This window comes from Dipteris shenzhenensis, chromosome 9, assembly GCF_047967505.1.
Source record: "Dipteris shenzhenensis isolate YYH24624 ecotype China chromosome 9, Dip_SZ_1.0, whole genome shotgun sequence".
Lineage (NCBI taxonomy): Eukaryota > Viridiplantae > Streptophyta > Polypodiopsida > Gleicheniales > Dipteridaceae > Dipteris > Dipteris shenzhenensis.
The window spans coordinates 82,015-104,730 of record NC_141604.1 but is presented as its reverse complement, the minus strand read 5'-3'; the positions used below and the strand labels follow the sequence as shown (position 1 = coordinate 104,730).

The 22,716-nt window shown below is 40.1% G+C and overlaps 1 pseudogene; it reads right to left on the bottom strand.

Moving 5' to 3' along the window:
* Positions 1-13,031: 13,031 nt before the first annotated feature.
* Positions 13,032-22,716, bottom strand: part of LOC147898027 (uncharacterized) — a 39,562-nt pseudogene continuing 29,877 nt past the window's right edge.

The window sequence follows — 22,716 nt, the reverse complement described above, 5'->3', positions numbered from 1 at the left end:
CAGGGTAACTCCTTGGATCCACATACCCAATGAGGTTTGACTCATAGGGGCTCTCGGTCCACTAAGTGGTCCTTGTGCAATTGAGGGATCTAGTGTTGCCACGGGGGTGACACTGCTCGATGGCGCATATTGCTATGGAACGGAGGTGGGCCTCATGGGTGGTCTAGACGAGGTCACTGAGTCTGGAATGAAGCTTGGCATGGGAGAAAGAACAGGTGCCGCACGCAGCATCGGGGGGTATACTGCTCTTTGGGCCATGCCATGAGATGCTGGTGGGCCCTGAGGGATTGCAGATGACTGCGATATATGGGAGGATGGCTCCAACAATTATCAGGCATCCATTAATTTTGGACTCTCATTGTAATCCATGCGCCCTTGGGGTAGTGGTTGGGATTCCCAAAGTGCAGTGAAGGGTGGCCTAGGGGGGAACCTGGGCAATGGGGGCCCTTCGTGACTAAGGTTACCAGATTGCATTCTTCACCGGATGTCAGGTGCTATCTCAGTGAGCGGGCGAACCGCTTCTTGATATGGCAACCATGGATTGGCTGGGGGTGCTAATGGGTTGACTGAGCTTGGGTATACTGGGATATACTCCGCGGGATAGTCCACGACGTACGACTCTAATGGTGGCGGTTCAGTCAACTCCACAGGGGGTGGCTGTGACAGTGGATCGGCCATTACCCCTATGGGTTGTGAGGATGCGAGTCTAGGGTTATCTGCATGAGGGAGTTGGCTTTCAACCCTGACTTGGGCCTCTTGGAGGCGATCATCGATCCATCTTTGCTCCATATCCTCGTGGTGACGTCTCAAAGCCTCTTGATAGGCTAGATGTTTGGGTGGAGCAGCTTGATCGCTAAGTTCCGATCTGATTTCAGAGGAGGTCATTCTCGACCAGGTAGTTGGAACTCTAGTTCTCCTGGGATTTGATTGAAAAAGATTGGTCATTCGATTGAGTATTCCCATTGAGGAAGCTATGTGTGAAAGGGGTACTCTGGGTGCTCCTTCAACCTCTTGGGTCTCTATGTCCAAGTTGATTGTGGTCATAGTTTCGTCTATTTGTGAGCTATCGCTAGATTGTGGCCAATTCCACGGGAGAGAACTGAAGCATGTATGGGCACTGGTATGATGGCTTCTAGCCTCTGGGGATAAGTGGCTTGGTGCTTGACCAGTCGTAGCTGTGTTGGATGCACTTTCAATGGGCGGTTTGGTTGTGCCTAGTGTTCATCCTGACCTTAGGTGCATGTGTTGATCAGTGCATTTGAGGCCTCGGACTTGAGGATAGTCCCGTTCAACATGAGGTCAAGAGGTGGCAGCCCCTTGTTAGTTTTTTTTTTTTATAGGGGCGGCTGGGGCGGTTATGCGCTTTCAATGGGAATTATGACCTTGACAATTGTGCCTGACAACAAGTTTACGCATAATTTTATCAATTTTATGCATAAATTTAACAACTCTGTGTAAACTTGACAATTTTACGCGTAATCCTGACAACTTTACGCGTAAAGTTGTCTTCCCAAAAGTGATTGTGTTTGTTTACGAGCCATGGGACTATGTTTTGGGCCTATGGGTGAGTCTCTCTACTCTAATTTTGACTATGATGTGCTCACAAGCAAGGGGGGAAGCTACTCTAACTAACTATCAAAGAAAAAATAGAAAAAACAACATTTTTTGGGTTTTGAGACTTTTTCATCTTTTCAGCAGAAAAAACAGAACCTGACAAAATGCAAAAACAAGCTACTACCCTTTCTTTCACACCTTCTCCTCCTACCTCAACCTCAAGAGATCAAGCTCTATGTGGATGGAACTAAGAAAAACAACAAATCTAACCTCCTACCAACTCAACCGCTCCACACAAGCCTTTGCAAGCTATGATGTGGGTAATAACAAAGGAAAGAGAGAGAAGAATCAAGAAGGCTCTTCATCCATCCTCGGCAATGGCACCAAAAGATGTTAAGGTCTCCATGATCCTCAACGATGTCGTGGGGTGGATGTAAACCGAAGGAGCGCACTCACTTTCCCAAAGCTATTCTTTTAGCTTCTGGTCTTGATTCTACTTCACTCCAACTCGAATGTGTCACGCATTCAAGCCTCCAGTCTGTCACTCATGCACATGGTGGGGGAAAGGGGGATGCAAAGGAAAAGAGAATGCAACAACACCAAAGCAAGAGGCATACAAGGTGGTACAAGAGAGAAAGCACAACAACATCAAATGGAGGGAGAACTCACTTGTGTATTTCTTGCTTGCAAATGACAAAATGAAGGCTTGGTCAACTGACCAGCCTTTTATACATCAATTTTAGGGTTTTTGCTAACCCTAATCTTCTCACTAGACCTAATCCTACTCAAATGGCCCAAAATAGGTCCAAATTGAGTTCTAAAAGTTTCTACCTCTTCCTCTTGGCCTAGGAATAGTATACCAAGTGGAGTCTCCCATTTTCTAATATTTACATTGCTTCGTAATTATGTTACAAAGAATAAGTATGATATATTATTGTACATGTTGATGGAGCTGGAAACTTGACCTCTTGATACTCTTGGTGATATGAGGGTTAACAATCTACAAGCTCCCCATCATGGTTGAGAAGGAGAATACGTTTTTTTCTTCATGAAGCATCCAAAAACCACCCAAATCCATGTAAAAACCACCCAAGAATGCTCTAAACTACTTTCCAAAACCACCCCAGTCCAAAGGGGTCCAATCACTAGCGAACATATGGTACCTATTCACTACCCATTTGGTCCACTAAGAAGCTGGCATGCAGATTCTCTTATCCACCCATAGTCTCACCCCAACACCACTCGAATTCAGCACCAATTATCCATTTCCGCAACCACTATAAATTTGCAACCGTAGCCTCAAATGTCCAGCCGCAAAACTAAAAAAATATCCAAAAAATAGCCATAAAAATTCCACTTGGCACATTGACAGGAGGTGATACTCTGCCGATACCTGTGATACCCAATAATCACCATAAAAACCACCATAATATGGACACCAATCCGTGATAGGGCATCAACTATCATCGTCAACAATAAAAATGCACCGTCACTGCCATAAAAATACATGAACCAATGCGAATAAAAATAATAATAGCCAAGCATAATCATCATGACATGGCAATACGGTGTCAACACAGAACCACCGGCATCAATATCACACACTCATCAAGAATACTGCATCCACGGCATAAGACCACAGTCTCCATAAAAAAAAGATGCTACGACATCCATGAGACCATTGCATCCATCAAATCGGTACACCAAGGTGCCAACGACAACATCCTGGCTTAAAGCATCAGCATAATCAACAAACAATACCCAAGTATTTGGGGCCTTATTGGGCCAAGGCATCAATCATAAAGCAACTCGGCCTGGAGGTCCAAATCCCACAACCGTCAAGGTATAATCTAGCATCTTACATGAATCTATTCACAAAACCATAAGACCTACGAAAAACCAACCATCATGCCAAGCTAATACATATCCTCAACCGGTCATCAATCCATCCTAGCAACACCATCTGCATATCCGAGCCTAATCCAGAGTACATGAATCCTCATGGTATCAACAAGAAATACCATAAGCAACCTTGTCATCACAAATCACTTAAGGAAATAAAAGTACATGTCACCCAGAGGAATCAGCATCTGTAAACCATCCATACCCACATATGCCATATAAACCATAGCATACCAATGATGACCACCACTAGCATAGAAGAATGAACACCAGGATCTAAACCATAGTTCCATTAGATAGCACATCACATGCATGAGACCTGATGCCATAGCTACATCCTACACAACCCCAGATACAAACCAAGACTAATAGTACCGAAACCATGAAGTATCAAAGAAATGCATCATGACCATATCAATCCTGATCATACACAACATACTACCATGCTGGAATCCATTGATCCATCCTCATTGTCATCATCAGAACCCATGTGATCCTGCAAAACAACCATGAAGAAGGCCCACAAAGTACCATGCTATACTGGCACAATGCAATAACATCATGAACACCACTGAAAAAGACCATCTGACATACCATAAAGTACTAGTCATCAGTCCATATGTGACATAGAACTATTATCCTCTTGGAATCCAACCATGAAAAAGTGACCATTCATCATCATGTAACCTTGACAAATAATGCATCATACCCAATCATAGCCTCGGCAACATCCATAATATGCCCACTTATATATGGCATGACTAGTCTACTTCAACTTGCCACAAGTCATGCATGAACAACATACATGTAATCACCACAGAAACCATCTAGAAGCATTATAAATATCATCATAAAACAACCTCTTGGCCATTGCATAAAAGATAGAATCCAATACACATCCAATCTCATAGAAAGTAAATGGCATCGCACAGTATCCAAGTAAACCCATCCTGCAAAGAAACAATATGGCATGCATAACATCTATGCCATGCTGGCATATACCACAATGATAGTCACCAAACACAAGCATCAGTCTAGCCACTGGTATAAGCACCCATCACCATAACAACCCTAGCATAACATCATAAGTGAAAAATGGTGCATAATACCCATGGCCACTGCATAAAAGATAGAATCCAATACACATCCAATCTCACAAAAAGTAAATGCCATAGCACAGTATCCAAGTAAACCCATCTTGCAAAGAAACAATATGGCATGCATAACATCTATGCCCTACTGGCATATACCACAGCAATAGTCACCAAACACAAGCATCAGTCCAACCACTAGTATAAGCATCCATCACCATAACAACCCTAGCATAACATCAGAAGTGTAAAATAGTGCATAATACCCATGGCCTAATTGATCCCAAAACATCAGTCATAATCAACTATATCAACATAGCCATGCAACTGATCACAATGTCCCATCACTAACACAATGTATCAATCCAGGCATAAACCATAGAACAACTGCAAGTCCATGTCATCAACTATCACCACAGCATCACTACATGTAGAACTGCATATCGATCGAGGTAGATCTAGTAACCACATAGCACCGCCATGTGCTGCAGAAGAACTAGTCATGTGTCCGAATACCATCACCTGTTGCAAGGTATAAAAACCCAAAAAACCACAATGCATCCTAATACACCATATGCAAATTCCCCTAAATAAAATGATCATATAATGCCCAGCCAAATGATTTAAAAAACCCAATGATGCTGTGCAAGATGTAGAGAGAATGCTAGCACGTAGGAACATGCAATGCAGTCACAGTTAGTAGTGTCTAATGCAATGGAAAAGGTAAGTGCATATGCAAACACACAGAGGGTAGCCGATGCCGATAGAAAATCACTCCACTCAACTTACCACTCTCAGTTACATATGATCTAGGATACTCGAGGTCTCAGCCCACCCATTTACCATCACTCAAGCTAGCAGACTACAACACCCAAAACTTTACAATCCCATGGCTCAGTGTCTCATTCAAGTGAGATGGGACCTAACAACATCATCTCTAAACTGGAATGACATATCAAAAATAAAGAAAAGTGCATGTGAAAATAAAGTGAGTGCATAGGAAAATGTGACTGCCAAGTGATAGGTCTAACAAGGACCAGGCCTAGGCCCACCATGTCTCTCCAATCCAGAGATGTCCAAGCAACTACCATGTCAGTATAGTGCTCAAAGAAAATGCAGAAAAACGCATCTAGAAACACCCATGTAATCCTAGATGTCGGCATGATCAGAATGACGTCAAAGTAACTGGTGGTCCATCCATCCACTAATATAGTGTGTTGTTGTGAAGATAGCTACAAGAAAGACTCCTCCCTTTTTCCCACTCTCTTTTCATGGTATCAGATCCTGGTTCGAGGAGTGCAAGCAGTAAGGTAGAGTCCACAACATCCTAGTAAGAGGAGCTTTGCTTCTTTTCCATTTGGACTTTTGGGAGCATTCTCTATAGGTACATTGCTGTGAGTGCAAGGTGCGCTACATTTGATTAGGGCGGACTTTGACATAAAGCTTGGGGAGCATTACTTGGTCGAAACTCACTGCAAAAATTAGGGTGTTGGAGCCATTTTGGACCCCGTTTTTGCATCGCAAGTTTGCAAGAGGCACTCGAAAGGAGTGGCCATTTTTTCTTGTTTGTGTAAGAAATCGCTGTGTTGTGAGAAACCGACCCATAGTTTTAGGTCTATGCCTTTTGAGGGAGATATATTGAGAAGCACAAAGCAATGGTGAATGCATGTCTATGTGTAAACATCACTTGGTGTGACTGTGTGGTTACTGGTTTCAAGCATTGGGTGCAGACTTGTGTTTTTGACTGTTTGTGTGATGGAAGGTTGAGTTTGTAGAAATTGTGTTATTTGCCCTTGTGAGGTAGAATCTCTGTTTTTGAAATTATAGCTTGTTGGTTGTAGTTGATTGAGATGGCCTTTGATAGTCTCATCTAGATTGTGAGTGAGAAGCTAGACAAAAACAATTACCAGGCATGGAAGTTAAAAATTTCCAATTTCTTGATGTGTAAAGGCTATTGGGATTTCTTCACAGGAGATGAACAACCTTTTCTTCTTGATATTCCAACTGTAGCACAAGTGTAGGCTCTTAATACTTGGCATGAGACAGCCAGAAAGGTTATATATTGGCTTTCTATGAGCATCTCTGATGCTATGATTGTGCACATTCAAGATGCACAAATGCCAAAAAATGCATGGGACACATTTTCCAAACTGTATAGCACAAATATGCATGCACGAAAGATGCAACTCAAACGAGTCTGCTTTCTATTTAGATATAGGCCAAAGGAAGAGAAAAAGGTGCAGTTTGGAAATCAGAACCAGCAAGATAAGCAAAATTATGGAGTTGGAAGTGGTAGCTCTACACAACAACACAAAGGGTTGGTAGCCACGGTATTTTGACGCACAAAATGGCGGGCCCGTCTATAATCGTGGCTATGTTGGCTAAATTATGGGTGCGTCTATTAATGCATCTATTTTACGCATCTATTTGCCCATCTTAATTACGCGTCTATATGCCCATCTAAATTTTGCAGTTTAGATGTGTTGATAGACGCATTTTAAGACACGATACAGAGAGCATTTTTTTAATGATACTACAGTCATTGTCTTTTAAACATGGCAAATTCTATAATAAATTCTTTGTAAAGAATGAGGGAGAGAGATAGGAGACTCAAGTTCCTCAGCTTTCTTCACAACACACAAAAGAGAGAGGACACAAGGTTGGAGGGTGAAGCCTTTCTTCACTTTTGCACACAACAACAATACAATAGAAGGGGGAAATACCCTATATGTCAAACCTAGAATACGTGGTTCATATGTGAACCCAAACCAAAAACATACGTGGTAGTCTAACTACACCACGAGTACAACTAACATAGGCGGTGACATAAATGATAGTCATCCAGGAGATGTATCGGGGGTAGAGCTTGATATCTCAACACTCCCCCTCAAGCTCAAATCCATCTCACGTACACCAAGCAAGCTCCTAAATCTGCGAAGCTTCTCGGTACCCAATGCCTTCGTAAAAATATCAGCCACCTGCTCCTCAGTGCTGACATAGACAAGATCAATCTCACCAGCTATAACCTTCTCTCTCACAAAGTGATAATGCACCTCAATGTGCTTCGTTCTAGCATGATAAACTGGGTTATTAGCAAGCATGATGCTGCTAATGTTGTCACAATGAATAACAACTGCTGCATGAATTGACTGTCCCATATCTGCAAGTAGCTTCCGTAACCAAGCTACCTCACATGCAGCCATTGCTGCACCCCTGTACTCAGCCTCTGTGCTCGACAAGGCAACTGTTGGCTGCTTCTTGCTGCTCCAACTGATGGCACCACTCCCAAGGGAAAACATAAAGCCACTAGTAGATCTCCTGTCTGAGACACTACCAGCCCAGTCAGCATCTGTGTATCCATGTACCTATAATGCACACCCAGCTTCATAAAACAGTCCATAATGCAATGTGGACTTCACATACCGCAGTATGCGCCTAGCCGCATCCAAATGTGGCTTCCTCGGTGCCTGCATAAACTGACTCACCAGCCCCACAGCATAGCTCAAATCTGGTCTGGTTATAGTCATGTAAATCAAGCTACCTACTATGCGCCTGTACATAGTAATATCTTCAAGAAGCTCACCTGTCTCTACATTGAGCTTCACATTCTGCTCCAATGGAACAGAGATAGGCTTACAGCCTGTCATCCCATATTTGGACAGCATGTCCAAACCGTATTGCCTTTGCAACAGCCATATCCCACTCGGGGATCTAATAACCTCAATGCCCAAGAAGTAACGCAGCTCTCCCAAATCCTTCATCTCAAATTTCTGCTTCAACAGCAGCTTCACTTCATTAATGTCTGCATCACTATCACCTGTAATAATCAATTCATCAACATAGATGACTATAAGCACAATCCCTCTGTTTGTCCTTTTCACATAAAGTGAAAAATCTGAATTGGAAATCTGAAATCCAATAGTGACAAGATATTGCCCTATCTTGTTTGACCATGCCCGCGGCGCCTGTTTTAAGCCATACAAGGCTTTGCGCAACCTGCATACAAAATCGGGATGTGAATTATCCTCATAACCTTCCGGCTGCATCATATAAACCTCTTCCTGCAAATCACCATGCAAGAAGGCATTTTTCACATCCATCTGATGCAAAGACCATCCCTTTGCAGCAGCCATAGCAATTACTGCTCTCACGGTTGCCATCCTTGCAACTGGGCTGAAAGTTTCCTCATAGTCAATTCCATATGTCTGCGCAAAACCTTTGGCAACCAATCTTTCCTTGTACCTGCTAACAGACCCATCAGCATTGTGCTTTACTTTGTAAACCCACTTGCAGCCAATAGCCTTCTTATCATGAGGCAAAGGCATCAAATCCCAAGTGTGGTTTGCATCCAAGGCAGCCATCTCTTCATCCATAGCTGCTTCCCAATTTTTATGCCCTGCTGCATCCTCAAAACATGTGGGCTCTGGCTCCTCTAGAACCTTGACCATATAAGCATAGTGATGTGCTGTATACCCATCATATCTCAGCCTGTCAACTGGATACTTAATACGAGTGGACCTCCGTACAACTGGATCAGTTGTAGGAGTCTTTAAATCATGCCTGCTTTTCCTTGCACCAGGTGTAACAACAGAAGGAATCCCAAGTTCCTCATCAAGGCTCATTTCAGAGCCACTTGACTCTCCATCAACATGAGAGCTACCAGCAGACACATCAAACACTGGAGCATGGTCCACTTTTTCTTTTCCCTTATGTGATACCTGCACAACACTATCAGGACTGCCATGTGATGATTCACTAGATCTCAATCTCCCTGTCCATGCATTAGATCCACTAGTAGAGGACTCTCTGGGTCCACTCAAGGCTTAAGATTGCTGCTCTGCATTTATTGCAGCATTCCCATTTCCTGCATCTGCATCTCCTACCATAACAGTTGGTGCATACCAACTGCTCATTTCATCAAAAACAACATCTCTGCTCACTTGCATTTTGCGGGTGGAAGGGTTATAACAGCGATACCCTTTCTGGTGCTGAGCATATCCAATAAAGATGCATTTTTCTGCCTTTGGATCCAGCTTTGTTCTCTTCTCATCAGGAACATGAACATAAGCTATTCAACCAAATACCTTCAAGTGAGAAATATCTGGTTTTTGGCCTGTATACATTTCTTCAGGCGTCATGCCATGGACAGCTGCAGTGGGGGTTCTGTTCATAATATAAACAGCAGTTGCTACTGCTTCAGCCCAAAAATAATCAGGCATGTTTTTCTCATTTAGGATCGCCCGTCCTACTTCTGCAATATGCCTGTTCTTCCTTTCTGCAACCCCATTCTGCTGAGGGGTAGACCTGCATGAGTACTTCCTTTGAATTCCCTGTTCTTTCAGATATTCACAAAATTCTTCTGAAAAGTACTCTCCCCCTCCATCAGATCTTAGCACTTTAATATGCACACCTTTCTCTTTTTCAACCATGGCCTTAAAAGCCTTGAAATGGCTGAACACTTCACTTTTGTGCTTCATAAAATAAATCCACACCTTCCTAGTGTAGTCATCAATAAATGTCACATAATAATGGCATCCACCAATAGAAGCAGCTTTGGTTGTCCAAACATCTGAATGGATCACTTCCAAAGGTCTTCTGCTCACCTTAGCATTTTTGGGAAATGCATGTCTGGCCTGCTTACCCATTTGGCATGCTTCACATACCTTTTGCATTCCCTCAACTCTGAATTTAGGCAAACCTGCAACAATGTTTTTTGTTTGCATAGATTTCAACCTTTGTATATTCACGTGCCCAATGTGCTTGTGCCATATCTCAATATCTGCAATGACACCTCTCCCATGCGCAAACATAGCTGCTTTCACCTCAGGCATATCAACATCCAAGGTGAACATTCTGCCATTTTTGTTGCCTTTTGCAACCAAGCGGCACTTATTTTTCAAGTCCTCAACAAAGCATCCTTTAGGATTAAATCTAACCTGCAGACTTGCTCAACCATCTGGCCTACTGAAACCAGGTTCTTAGTGATTTTTGGAACATGAAGTACATCTGCCAAGTACTTCGTTTTGCCAACCTGCATAGCCAATGGCACTTTACCAACCTGCGTAATTGGGTGCGCAGTATCATCACCTGTTTCAACATAACCTGGCTTATCCAAATTTCTAACATCATGAAACCACTCACCATGACTGGTCATGTGGTTAGAGGCACCCGAATCAACATACCAAACATCATTGCAAGCTGCAGCATCTCCTGACATGGAGTTAACCATATGCTACTGCATCACAAAAAGGTGCTCATTTCTGTCGTCACCATGCCCACTTGATGATGCATAGTTGCTTTGCTGCAACTTCCCACTTTTGATGTCATTCTGCTTTTTATAGCATGTATTCTCCTTGTGTCCAGGCTTTCCACAATAATAGCATTCTGTGTTGCTATTTACTTGCTGGTTCCTTTGCCATGAACCACGGCCTCTTTGGCTCCCCCTGCCTCTGGAACTACCACGTCCCCCTCCATAGGACTGGTTTTCCTGTTGTTGCTGCTGGTTCTGATTTCCTGCACGGCCACCAAAACGGCCTCTTCCTCTACCCCTGCCTCTACCTGTATTCGAGTAGAAGGCAGTCTCTTGAGAAGTTGAGGTGGCTGAACCACCATTCCTTTGCTCTTCACTTAGCAAGAGAGCAATAAGTTCCTGAAAATCAGGAAATGTTTCACGGACTCCAATGGATGTCCGAAACTGTGCATAATCTTTCCCAAGACCATTCAAGGTCACGGACACTAAGTCCTCATCATCAACAGGTGCTCCAATGGAGGCAAGAGAATCTGCAAGGCCTTTCACCTTCAAGGAATACTCATTTATATTCAGATTTTTCCTTTGCACATTGTGCAACTCCTGCTTTAGCTGCATCTTTCGTGCTTTGGTATTTGTGCTATACAGCTTCACCAATGTGTCCCATGCCTCCTTAGGCGTCTCTACATCCTGTATATGCACAATCATAGAATCTGAAATGCTAACAGACAGCCAATACAGGCATTTTCTGGCTTTTTCATGCCATTCTTTAAAGGCCTTCAATTCAGCAGGAGTAGGAGCAGCACCCAAAACTGGTTCTATAGTTTCACCACTGATGTAATCCCAAACTCCCTTTCCCATAAGGAAGTTTGTCATCCTGAACTTCCATGCTTGGAAGTTGTTCTTGTCAAGCTTCTCACTGACAATGGTAGACAGATTCTCAGACATTTTACAAATCACGAATTGCAACAGCAACCTGTAAACACAGCAAATGCCTCACAAGGGCAAATAGCAAAACTTCTGCGAAAAGCCTCACAGGGGCAGATCTGCAACACTGACGAAAGTGGTATTTCACCACACAGTCACTTCCTAGTGACGATTTTGCATCAACAGGCAACAGGCATGAATCTGCAACTCCCAATATCTCTGCACACAGGCATACGATGCAATTTCTGTGGCACCTTTCCACCGACTAGCCGCGCGGTGGTCGCACAGCAAAAACAGGGCCTTTTTCTGAGTGCCTGCGAAGAACTTGCGCCTTCAAAACGGGCCCCGAAACGGCCTCAAATCAAAAAAATAAAGTCACCGAGGGCTTCGCCCTCGCCCGCAGCATATACTGCGCTCTCGCCACACCGCGAAAGGCCTCTCAATCTGAAACAGTGCACTCCTGCACTTCTGGCTGTGCTACCTGCAAAGATTTGCTCCCAAACTCGAAATAGGAAAGCAACACTGGTCCTCTTACCAGGACACCACAAACTTGGCTTGCTTTCTTGAGCTCCTTACCTCGAACAAGGCTCTGATACCATGTAAAGAATGAGGGAGAGAGATAGGAGACTCAAGTTCAGCTTTCTTCACAACACACAAAAGAGAGAGGACACAAGGTTGGAGGGTGAAGCCTTTCTTCACTTTTGCACACAACAACAATACAATAGAAGGGGGAAATACCCTATATGTCAAACCTAGAATACGTGGTTCATATGTGAACCCAAACCAAAAACATACGTGGTAGTCTAACTACACCACGAGTACAACTAACATAGGCGGTGACATAAATGATAGTCATCCAGGAGATGTATCGGGGGTAGAGCTTGATATCTCAACATTCTTTATATTCTCGGGGGGGTCACTCATCATATGTAACTCTATCACGTGAGTTCAACGAAAGGATATTTTTTATTTCTGAAATTTACATAAATAAATATACATAAGGGACTATTTTAAATAGTTTTGGAAAAAAATTACAGATTTGTATAGAAAAGGGGTACATTTTAGTAATGAAAAATTTTACAGATAAGGGATTTTAAATATAGGCCTTAAACGCACGTGATATAGAGGGTTTGTACATAGTGACCCCCCCGAGTTTATATTGCACACATATAAGAGAAAGACATTGAAACTGACATGGATGCACAACAATTAACAACATACAATGGAACAATGATTTGCTTTTGAATAGAATGAGACAATGTACAATATATTTGGTTAGTGCCATCTAAATATAAGTGATACATTGAAGCCTATGTTTCAATCTCATCCTCAATGAGATCCACCCTTGCCAAACTATCCACTTCAATATCTACATCTTGAATGTCACGATTGACAAATACATCCATCCCACTTGAAGCGTCATTGTGCTCATGAAAATCAACATAATCATTAGCGGGCTCATCCTCATGCTCATTAGTATCTCCTGTCTCAAGATCCACCTCTTCACCCATATTATTATCATCCTCATCTCCATTGCCGTGATCATCCTCCACTCGCTCCAAATTAGTAAATGTTCTATACATTGCTTTGGAACATGGCATAATGGGGATGACAAACCACCATATATTATAATTGTCCACTGCGATTTGAAGATAACCTATAAAATTAAAAAAAACATGATCAATGATTTATATTTCCATAATTTGACATTGTCAAAGATAAGTAATGCTTTAAAATATGTGTTGAGTACCTGATCACCTTGTTACGGTAAAACTAAAGTTTCCTTCGTGCTTTGCCAAAACTTTGTGGAGTCAATAATTACAAATCCACTTGCATGGCATCTTATAGTTGCATTAGAGCCTCTTTCTACCACGTCCTTGAACCACTTCACATCCAAAACATACAGAAAGAAGCTTCAAAAGTCAAGCTTAATAATATCTTGGATTATGTCACAATAATCATCCATTTCTCTGTTGCATCCCTCAAAGCTAGCAATGATGCCACAATCCTGTGTGTTTCTCTTATCATCAATCCGTTGGCTCTGAAAATGCTTCCCCTCACACCATATAGCATTGAATACAATACACTACATCAAGACAAAGGCAATTGGATGAGAAATTGAATTTGTTGAACGATTTTATCTTATGCAAAATAATAATCAAGATAAGATACCTTCGATAGACATCCTAAACCATACTCTCATTCCTGATTTGTGATACGCATGTTCTCGTCTCTCTCTACTCTCTCCATTTTCTCATGTAGCCAATTGACAACCATATCCTTTGGGAGTGTTCTTATATGATGGGGGTATGGCACACGAGGTCCACATTGTGTACGAAAGCTTTCCCTTTCTCTTTGTTTGCTTGCCTTTGCATGCTCATATCTTTCCACCCATTTCTTCATCACATCACTATTGAGCCAACAAAAGTGATTAAAGTTGTTAATCATTTCACTATCCATCACTTTGCTCTGTCGTTTCCCCTAAGGCACAATAGAGGTCATCCTAGTATCTTCTTCATCTCTTCACATTCGTGGGAGAGATCTATCCACCTGGACAAGAAACTCAGAAATATGTACAAGTGACTCTTGTATCAACCAACCCTCAGCCATGCTACCTTCGGGTCTCACATTTTGCCTCACGAAGCCCTTTAAGGTCTTCATGAAGTGCTCAAGAAAGAACATCCACCATGCATGTACAATGCCACATAATGCTATCTCATCCACCAAATGCCCTATGAGATGTAGCTGTGTTGTGAGGATAGAGCGTGGAAATGTCTCCTTCACCAAACAAACCACTTCCACGGACATAACACAAGCATCCTCAAGCATAGTTGGATCGATTTCTTTCGATCTCACATACCTGAAAAGGAAAAAAGCACCATCTTAGCATATCTGGAAAGCTTGTAAACCATGGATACACTTCACATGTAATGTTGTGGAAAATACCTCACAAGCTGACAACACAAACAAGAGTGGGAGGCAATGTAAGGGAAGCTTGTTGCTCTTTTCATTCCACAAGTGAATCCCCTCAAAATGGCCAAAAGTTGGCCTTTATACATAGGCTTTTTAGGGTTCAGCCCTAACCCTAATTACATTTAGCCCTCTTTTTAGAGACCAAAGTCCTTTTCATTACATAGTTCCGAGGCAATTGCCTTTATGGTTGCTCCCTATTTTATTCCTAGTGTTGGGAACAACTTATTGGCTCTTCTAATATACAACATATGTCAGAGTAATGTTAACCTTTGTTAACAAACAAAGAGTAATGTTAACATTTGTTAACATACCCCCCTTCCTGAGGTAGATTCCAGTCCTCGGAATCCCTTAGCTTCCTTGCAAAAGATGTTCTCGCCGCACCCAACTAACTAGGTTGAAGCGAGACAAAAGCTGATGCTCTTTGTTGCAAAAGGCATAATAGGGCTTCCCAAAATTGGTATCGTGCATGTCTTCAAAAATTGCGATGTGGTACGCATGCGGATTCCTGACCCTATAATATAGCCATATTAATTGCTTGAGATTTGGTCCTTTATTGAGGTCGAAAATGAGCTCAAATTGTCATAAAAAAGCATGATGTTATCAGTGGCATCGAGATGCCTTTGGAAAATATTGATTATTCTATATAAAAGAATAAGGATGCCCTTTGGGGGATATAGAAGGACTCCTTGGTTTGTAAGAAATTTATAAGTTTGTCGGACTAGAGGCCGAGCCGTATCTTCTAACCAACATATCCCAGCGATGATTTCATCGTGATTTATGGGATACGTGGTTAGGTCGACGGGTATGCTAAGCTCTATAATATTATCTTTCTCCAAGTCATGGCTTTCAAGTAGCATGATGCACCATGACTTGAGATTAAGCAAAATGGGGTGAAGGCTCAATTGATAGATATCATAGGGGTTTTCTAGGGTGAGTTCCCCTTGAAGAAAGAGCATTGCCAACACCAGATGGACATGAAATGGGAATTTGTGGATGAGTGTGATGAGGTGGTGTGGCGGAAGTGTGTCATCTAGTGGAATGTCTAGTGGGAGGGCCTTTAAGTGCAGTGCTTGTTCAAGGAAAAGATCTATTAACACATTCAAAAGTAAAAAGCAAAGACCAAAAAGTAAGAGGTGCTCACATGCTATATCATATTATACATAGTTTGAGAGGAAGTGTGCCACACACCTCTTTCCATACATCACGCATGGGTTTTCATTCATTATTTTATTAAATTATTTTTTTGACACTTTCTCATTTTTAAAATTCCTTTATTTGATTTTCTTTGAAAGGGGGAATAAAGTTCCTATTTTCTAATGAAATATGTGCAAGTAATTTATTTTACCAAAGTAGAATAATGCTATATGAGAAGCTAACCAAGCGTCTCTTCTTTTATGCATGTTCCCAATGGTGATCGATTGTGAGAAAATCATTCAGAATGACCTTGGTAGATACAAAATCAATGGGCAATAATAGCCACCTGCATGTCCTTGTAGTCCATCTCGTTATTTCTTATTGCCATGTTATTAAAGAGATACTAGTAGTGCATGACCAAATCCAACCATAACATGTTTATATACCTTGAATCAGTTAGTAAGACTAAGACTCCTAGATTGTTTCATTCGAATGCAATTTCTACATTTTCATAGTGTAAATTGTATACTTTGAACTTCTTTCATTGTCCAAATGTTCAAGAAAAACCTAAAGTTTGACACCCATAAATCCTAATGATAGAGAGTGGATGATGGCAATGAATATAGCTCCTAATCTATAGATATGGATAACTCTATGCATACAAGTTATACATGTATAATGGAGAAATTGTCATCATCATTCAATATGCAATAAAAAATGAAGATAACATACTTGCACGGATGTGGTGTTGGATGTGACCATAAGACTTGTTGGCATACAAGCATAAACATGCTTTTTGTCTTCCATTTCTTTATACCTTGATAGCCATCGAGGCTTTGGGAGTTTTCCAAAAGGTGTCAAGAAATCCAAGAGTTCAAAGAAACAATATTGGATACACATCATCATTGTAAAATTCTGTGTATTGGTTCTAATCTATCGTTTTACATATAATTATCAATTTGGAATATAATGCTTTCATTTATTAATTCTTAATATTTTTAAAAAGATGTAGAAAAAGAATTAGGAGCATTCTACACATGAGATTTGATGACACAAGGTCCATTAAACCTAGTCCTCCCTGCAAATATCAGGGGTGCTAGCTTTATTATTTGTAATGGACAAAGATGATAGCTTTTAGAAAAATGATATTCAACAAATACATGATTAATGACCTAATCCATGAACTCATGAGTTGTCTTTGATAACAAAGAAGTAATATCATTGTGGTATGTAAGATGTTATGAGCTAGATTACAATCATATGAATGTATTGTCATCATTTGATTTTGCATCCACCATCATCTATTACTTTTGATTCTCTAGTGGTCGCCCATCGTCAAACACATGTAGTAAAAAAGAGATTGGGAGTTAGGTTCTCATTATTTTATTTAAGTAAAACAAATTGCTTAAAAGTAATTACTTAAAAATTGACTTATAAATAATTGACAAATAAAAAGCCATTTATCTTTCATAGAAACCCAAAATAAAAAATTGTATAAATTTAAGAAATGTTGAAATTAAGATGTGTGGGGAGAGGTGGCACACTTCCTCTCCGGTTCTATATAATATGAGAGAGCGTCCCCCTCTCTCTTCAATTTTTATGTTTTCTATTTATTTTGTGCTTTACTTTTAGCTCTATTCTTAGCTCTTCTACACTAGCTTTTTGCCATATTTACTTATTTTAGATGTAGAAAGGTTATCTTTGATGCAATTGGCTCATATGCTAGATAATTCTAGTAATGAAAGAGTAATCAAATAGGTAATTGCAAGACAATGGGAAAAGCATTAAGGAGAAGCAAAAAATTTAAAGCTAGCTTAGATTGTGCATCCATAGTTTTAAACATAGTGACTAGTAGAGCTAGTCCACAAACGATCAAGATCATCATCAATAACATCAAAGAAATATGATGAACAACTTTGAAACTCCAAATTTGGGACATGTCATATAATTCTTATGTTAGTCTTTGAATCAGTAGCGGTCCTCAGGCTTAAGCATCAAATCAAAAGAAATTATAGATCCTCGTAGCTTAAAATACTATAATTCATGGTGCTAGTCTTGCCCTGCCGGCTCAATGTAATATATTATAGAGGTTTGTATATATTCTAATGAAGGGCATCGATGACATTACCATTGATGGTGGCCATGTAGAGAGGCCAACATTGATTCATCGGTCCACAAACCTACATCAATTTGGATTTTCCAAAAGGAGCATATGAGGTCAGCTAGGCTATGCTCAAAAGAATGAATGTTGCACCACCCTTAAACCCATCTCTCAACAACTATCCTTTATGCTTTGAAAAAGATCTCTATGAAAAAAAAACCCAAACCATCACTCTCCTTTGCATTCTCCTTTGGAAACATGTGTACCATATATTTGTACCTGAGTCAACAAAAGGGAGGTCCCGCCAATGGCTCCATGGAACAATGGCTTGTTTTGTTGCCACATTGTTGAAAGCCTGTAATTTGTGGACCTTTGATCTAGTTTGATGCAAGAGAAAGACTCATATTAGTTTATGGAAACAATTGGAAAATTGGTTGGCAAAATTCATCATTAGCCTCCTCCTAAAGGGTGCAAGTGCACAATTCATGCACCAACTCCTTGTTTACTATGAAAATGACATTCTTTAGCCTTACACACATGCATAGATCGACAGAGTGATCACTTGTTGTGTGGCCAATATGTCTCACTAGTACTCTTCATGTTGTCCATAGTTAAGAGGCATTCGAAATCTTCCACAAAGCTTGCAAATATTTGGGATTCTGTAACGAAAGGTGGAAAAGTTTGATGATGTAAAATGTGATGTTTGCAAGATGAATTGGACAATAGTTCAAAGGTTTGAGCTCGGCAAGTCAAGAACAAACGACTGCAAATCATGGCACTCCAAAGAAGGTGTAGTAGATGTAGCTAAGTGACAAAGAAAATTGTAGGCGTCATTTAACTCCACAAATAAAATTAGTGATTGGTCAAGCAGATGCTTTAGTCACCTTGATGGGTGGTGTAAGAATCATGTCCGACTTCAAGCTCTTTGGCTACAAAATGTAGGGTGGTGTAAGAATCATGTCCGACTTCAAGCTCTTTGGCTACAAAATGTAATACAAAAGAACACAAAGCACTAATGAGGATTGATTGTTTCACTAATCTTCTTCCAAGGATAGTATGAGAGGAAAGAAAACCATCCTCACTTTTCATCAACCGGGTCTACATTGTAGGCCCAAACATAGCATCGATGTCAAAAAACAAAAAGAGTTCAAAGAAAAGACCCGGTCCATTAGTCAGAAATATTAAGCAAGCAGCGCATTCTTCAACAATATAGACAAGAAATGAACAATTCAACATGTTCCTACAAGATCGCATGTTTTGGACAAAAATGCATTGAGGGTTTTGATTTTTGTTTATACTATAATGGTACTGTTTCAAGTAATGAAATGGATGCAGCTAGTCTGAAGGACTTCTAGAAAATCAATGAAATCATAGACATTTCGTGACTTGAAATGGCTTATTCGATGAATGATCTCATAACTAACGTACTTATACCCTCCGCCAGAACATTCCCTTGCTAAGTTTTGAAGCATGAAGCACATTTGTTAGGGACCCAATGGATTGAATGACGTTAGGTAGAATATTAAACCATCTATCAAAAGCTTCTGTTGCCAGAGAATGCACAAGTTCGAGACTTAGAAGTTAGATCTACCCTTAAATATACAAGTCACCAATTTTTGCTTCAAGTGCTTACACCCAACATTATCAATGTCTAGAAATGGCTTTCAAAATCAATTTAAAATGAATGTATAGTGCTCTATTCAATATGTATTGTGCATGTGCTCTATTCAATTTGAGTTGATGTTGGGAGTTTGAATATTTTAAACAGGTATAGGGATTCATGAAGCCAAGCACATCCTTCTAAGACAACGAAATTTCAAAAGTTGACTATTTTCTCTTTTGTGAGTTGGTAGTTGATCCAACCATTCTTGTGAAGTTTATCAAACAAGATCAAGTCCATTAGAAGACTTCTTAGCCTGATTGACTGGCTCATGCTGCCAATAAAAGTCATGCAAGGCAAGAATGGGAGATCGAAGAATCACTTTTGAAGATCCAATTCCCAAGAAGCACTAATCCTTGCATATCACAAGTAATAAATTTTGCTATATCCCTCTAAGTATTTACAAGGAGGATCATGTCCAGCGGACTTTGTGTCATGCCTAATGTCAAAATGTTTTATGGTTGTTTTTTACCTCTTTTATAAAGATGCTAAGATACTAAAATTAAGATTATATTCTAAACTAACAATTATGTGCTAGATAACAAAAATGAAAATATATCAATAAATAAGAAGCTTGTCAAGAAATGAAATCAAATTAAAAAGTAATCACATAGCAAGCAAGGCACATGCAGACACAAGAACCAATAAGATTGGTTTTTTTAACAATAATTTTAAAATACTCCAACCTTCTCTAAGGCCTTCCCCTTGGGGATAATTGTGGGAGAGGTGAACGTTAGTTATTTCTGTGGAAAGGTTGGATCTTACAAGCATATGATCTAAAAACCACAACTGGTGGTGCCATGGGGAGTATTGTAAACACATCCTGATGCACCGCTTATACATTTTTCCGCGGCGCAGCATGTACATGGAAGGTTTGTTCCTCTACGAAATGTTGTGCATGTCACGTTCACGTCTGGACGACATACAATAGTGGGGCACAACTCTCTGCACGTCAGACCTGCGCATTCACAAAACATAGTTAGGAATTAGGATTCTCTTTCGCCAACCGCACGAGTCTTGATTTTTCCATGATAATTAAACTTAGTTCCTAAATGAGGTAACCAAGGCCATAAACGACGATTCAGAGCAGCAATCTTATCAAAACGATTACCTCTGAGGCTGGAGCTCTCGCTGCATGTCTTTTCTTGAAAAGCAGCTGAACTACAAAGCAGATCAAATGTCAAAGACTGTGCATGGAGGACTAATGGCATGCAGCTAGCTGCCTAGAGAATAATAAAAACAGAATACCTGAGAAAAGCAAGAGTAGCATCAAGAAGCGGAGAGGACGATCTCTAGCCATCGTGAAAGAAAGAAAATTGCGGTTGTAGATTATCTCCGACAACAGCTCCCTCTTATAGTGTTGAAAATATGCATATGCCATCAAGATATCGGACGTTAGCTCGACGTTAGTCAAATAGGCCATGACAAATGCTTCACCTACTCCTCTCGAATACAAAGCGTGCACGAAATTTCTTCCATCTTTATTCATGTAGTACCTCATTGTTGTTGTAAGGAGGTCGCCATGAAGTTGCTGTTGGTTAGAGGCCACAATATTTCACGTTTAATGTCTACTCTTTATCTTACCAATCACACAGGCTTGAAAACCCAGCTTTATCACAAGTTTACACGAAGGTCCTTTACTCAATTGAGAAGTGATAAATGTTCTCTCTCTTGAATTCAAACTATGCATGAAACTTCTTTGCCTCATCACAACACCCTAAGACCCCCAACCAAAGAAAACATGATTAATCAAAGGAAAAACATAAAGTGTTTCAAAATACATAACCCCGACTGGTGTAAAATGTCATTAATGCAAAAATGATGGGAGAGGGGCACGCTTAAAGTAAGGAGTGGAGGGTTAAATCATTAAACAGACCTGACGTTGAGGAGAGAGACATGATTGAAAAAGAAAAGTAGGCACATTTATCACATCATGCTCTACTCATAGTACATGGAGGAGAAGAGGTCGTGGATTCAAACCTTTTCAATGCGCTTTTGAGGAAATAGGGCCCTCTTAATTAGAGTTAAAGCTTAATTAAATATGGTGTGAGAAAGAAAAAGTTAATTAATCTCTTGAGCATATGTTAATCACCTCTCCATGGACAAAAACAAATGAATGGAATAGGAGAGATGAACTAGAAGTGCCACTTGGAAGATGAACTAGAAGTGCCCCAACCTCGCATTTTCAAACATGAGTAGTTCACAATTTTAATCTCAACAAAGTTAGATCATTTGAAATTAAAAAAGCTATAACTTTTGATCAATATAAGAATAGAGAGATCAATAGAGGAGACTTGATACACACATGTAGATAACATACATTAATACTTAAAAATAGAGAGATGAACACAAGAGATGCTTGAAGTGTAACACAACCAATGCTCACTAGCACATATATATGTAGATAATATACTATAATTGTTACAAATAATCACACATTGGAAATCTTGACACCTCTAGATTTAAAGCTTCAAGTATAGTTAAGTAACACAAAGTTAAAGTCAGTCTATGCTAACATGTTTTTATTAAATTGTGCATTATGCTACACTCCCATCCACTTTATGTCCCTTAAACACACTCCATCAACATAAATTAAAACACCAAATTAAACATTGATGAAACAACAAATGCAATAAAAATAGCTTGTATGTACATTATCAAAGTTAAGAAAAATAAAGCAATAGATGATTATGCATATTATTGGCCGTTGGATAGTACTAATGTGATGCCTCCTTTGATTCTTGAGGATGGATAATCGTGTGAGCATCACATGCACTTCTCATGCTCTTCCATAATATGGACAAGTCGAGGACCCACACAATGCTCTTGCATTTTAGAAATTGGCTATATAGCATTTTATTTTTTGTAATGCGTAAAAATGAATAAATGTCAATGCTTATAGCATAGCTTCTAAAACCTTATCCTAATGCTTAAGGCATGCATTTGTGAAAGAATTATATATTCACACAATTACCATTAATTCAATGTAAAATTCAAAAGAATAAAAATAATACAACTAATCTTAAATATAATTTGACATAAAAATACATAATATTTTGTAACACTAACAAATTAAGAATTATTTCAATATAAGAAGTTTTAACTTGTTACTTTTATATCATATTGC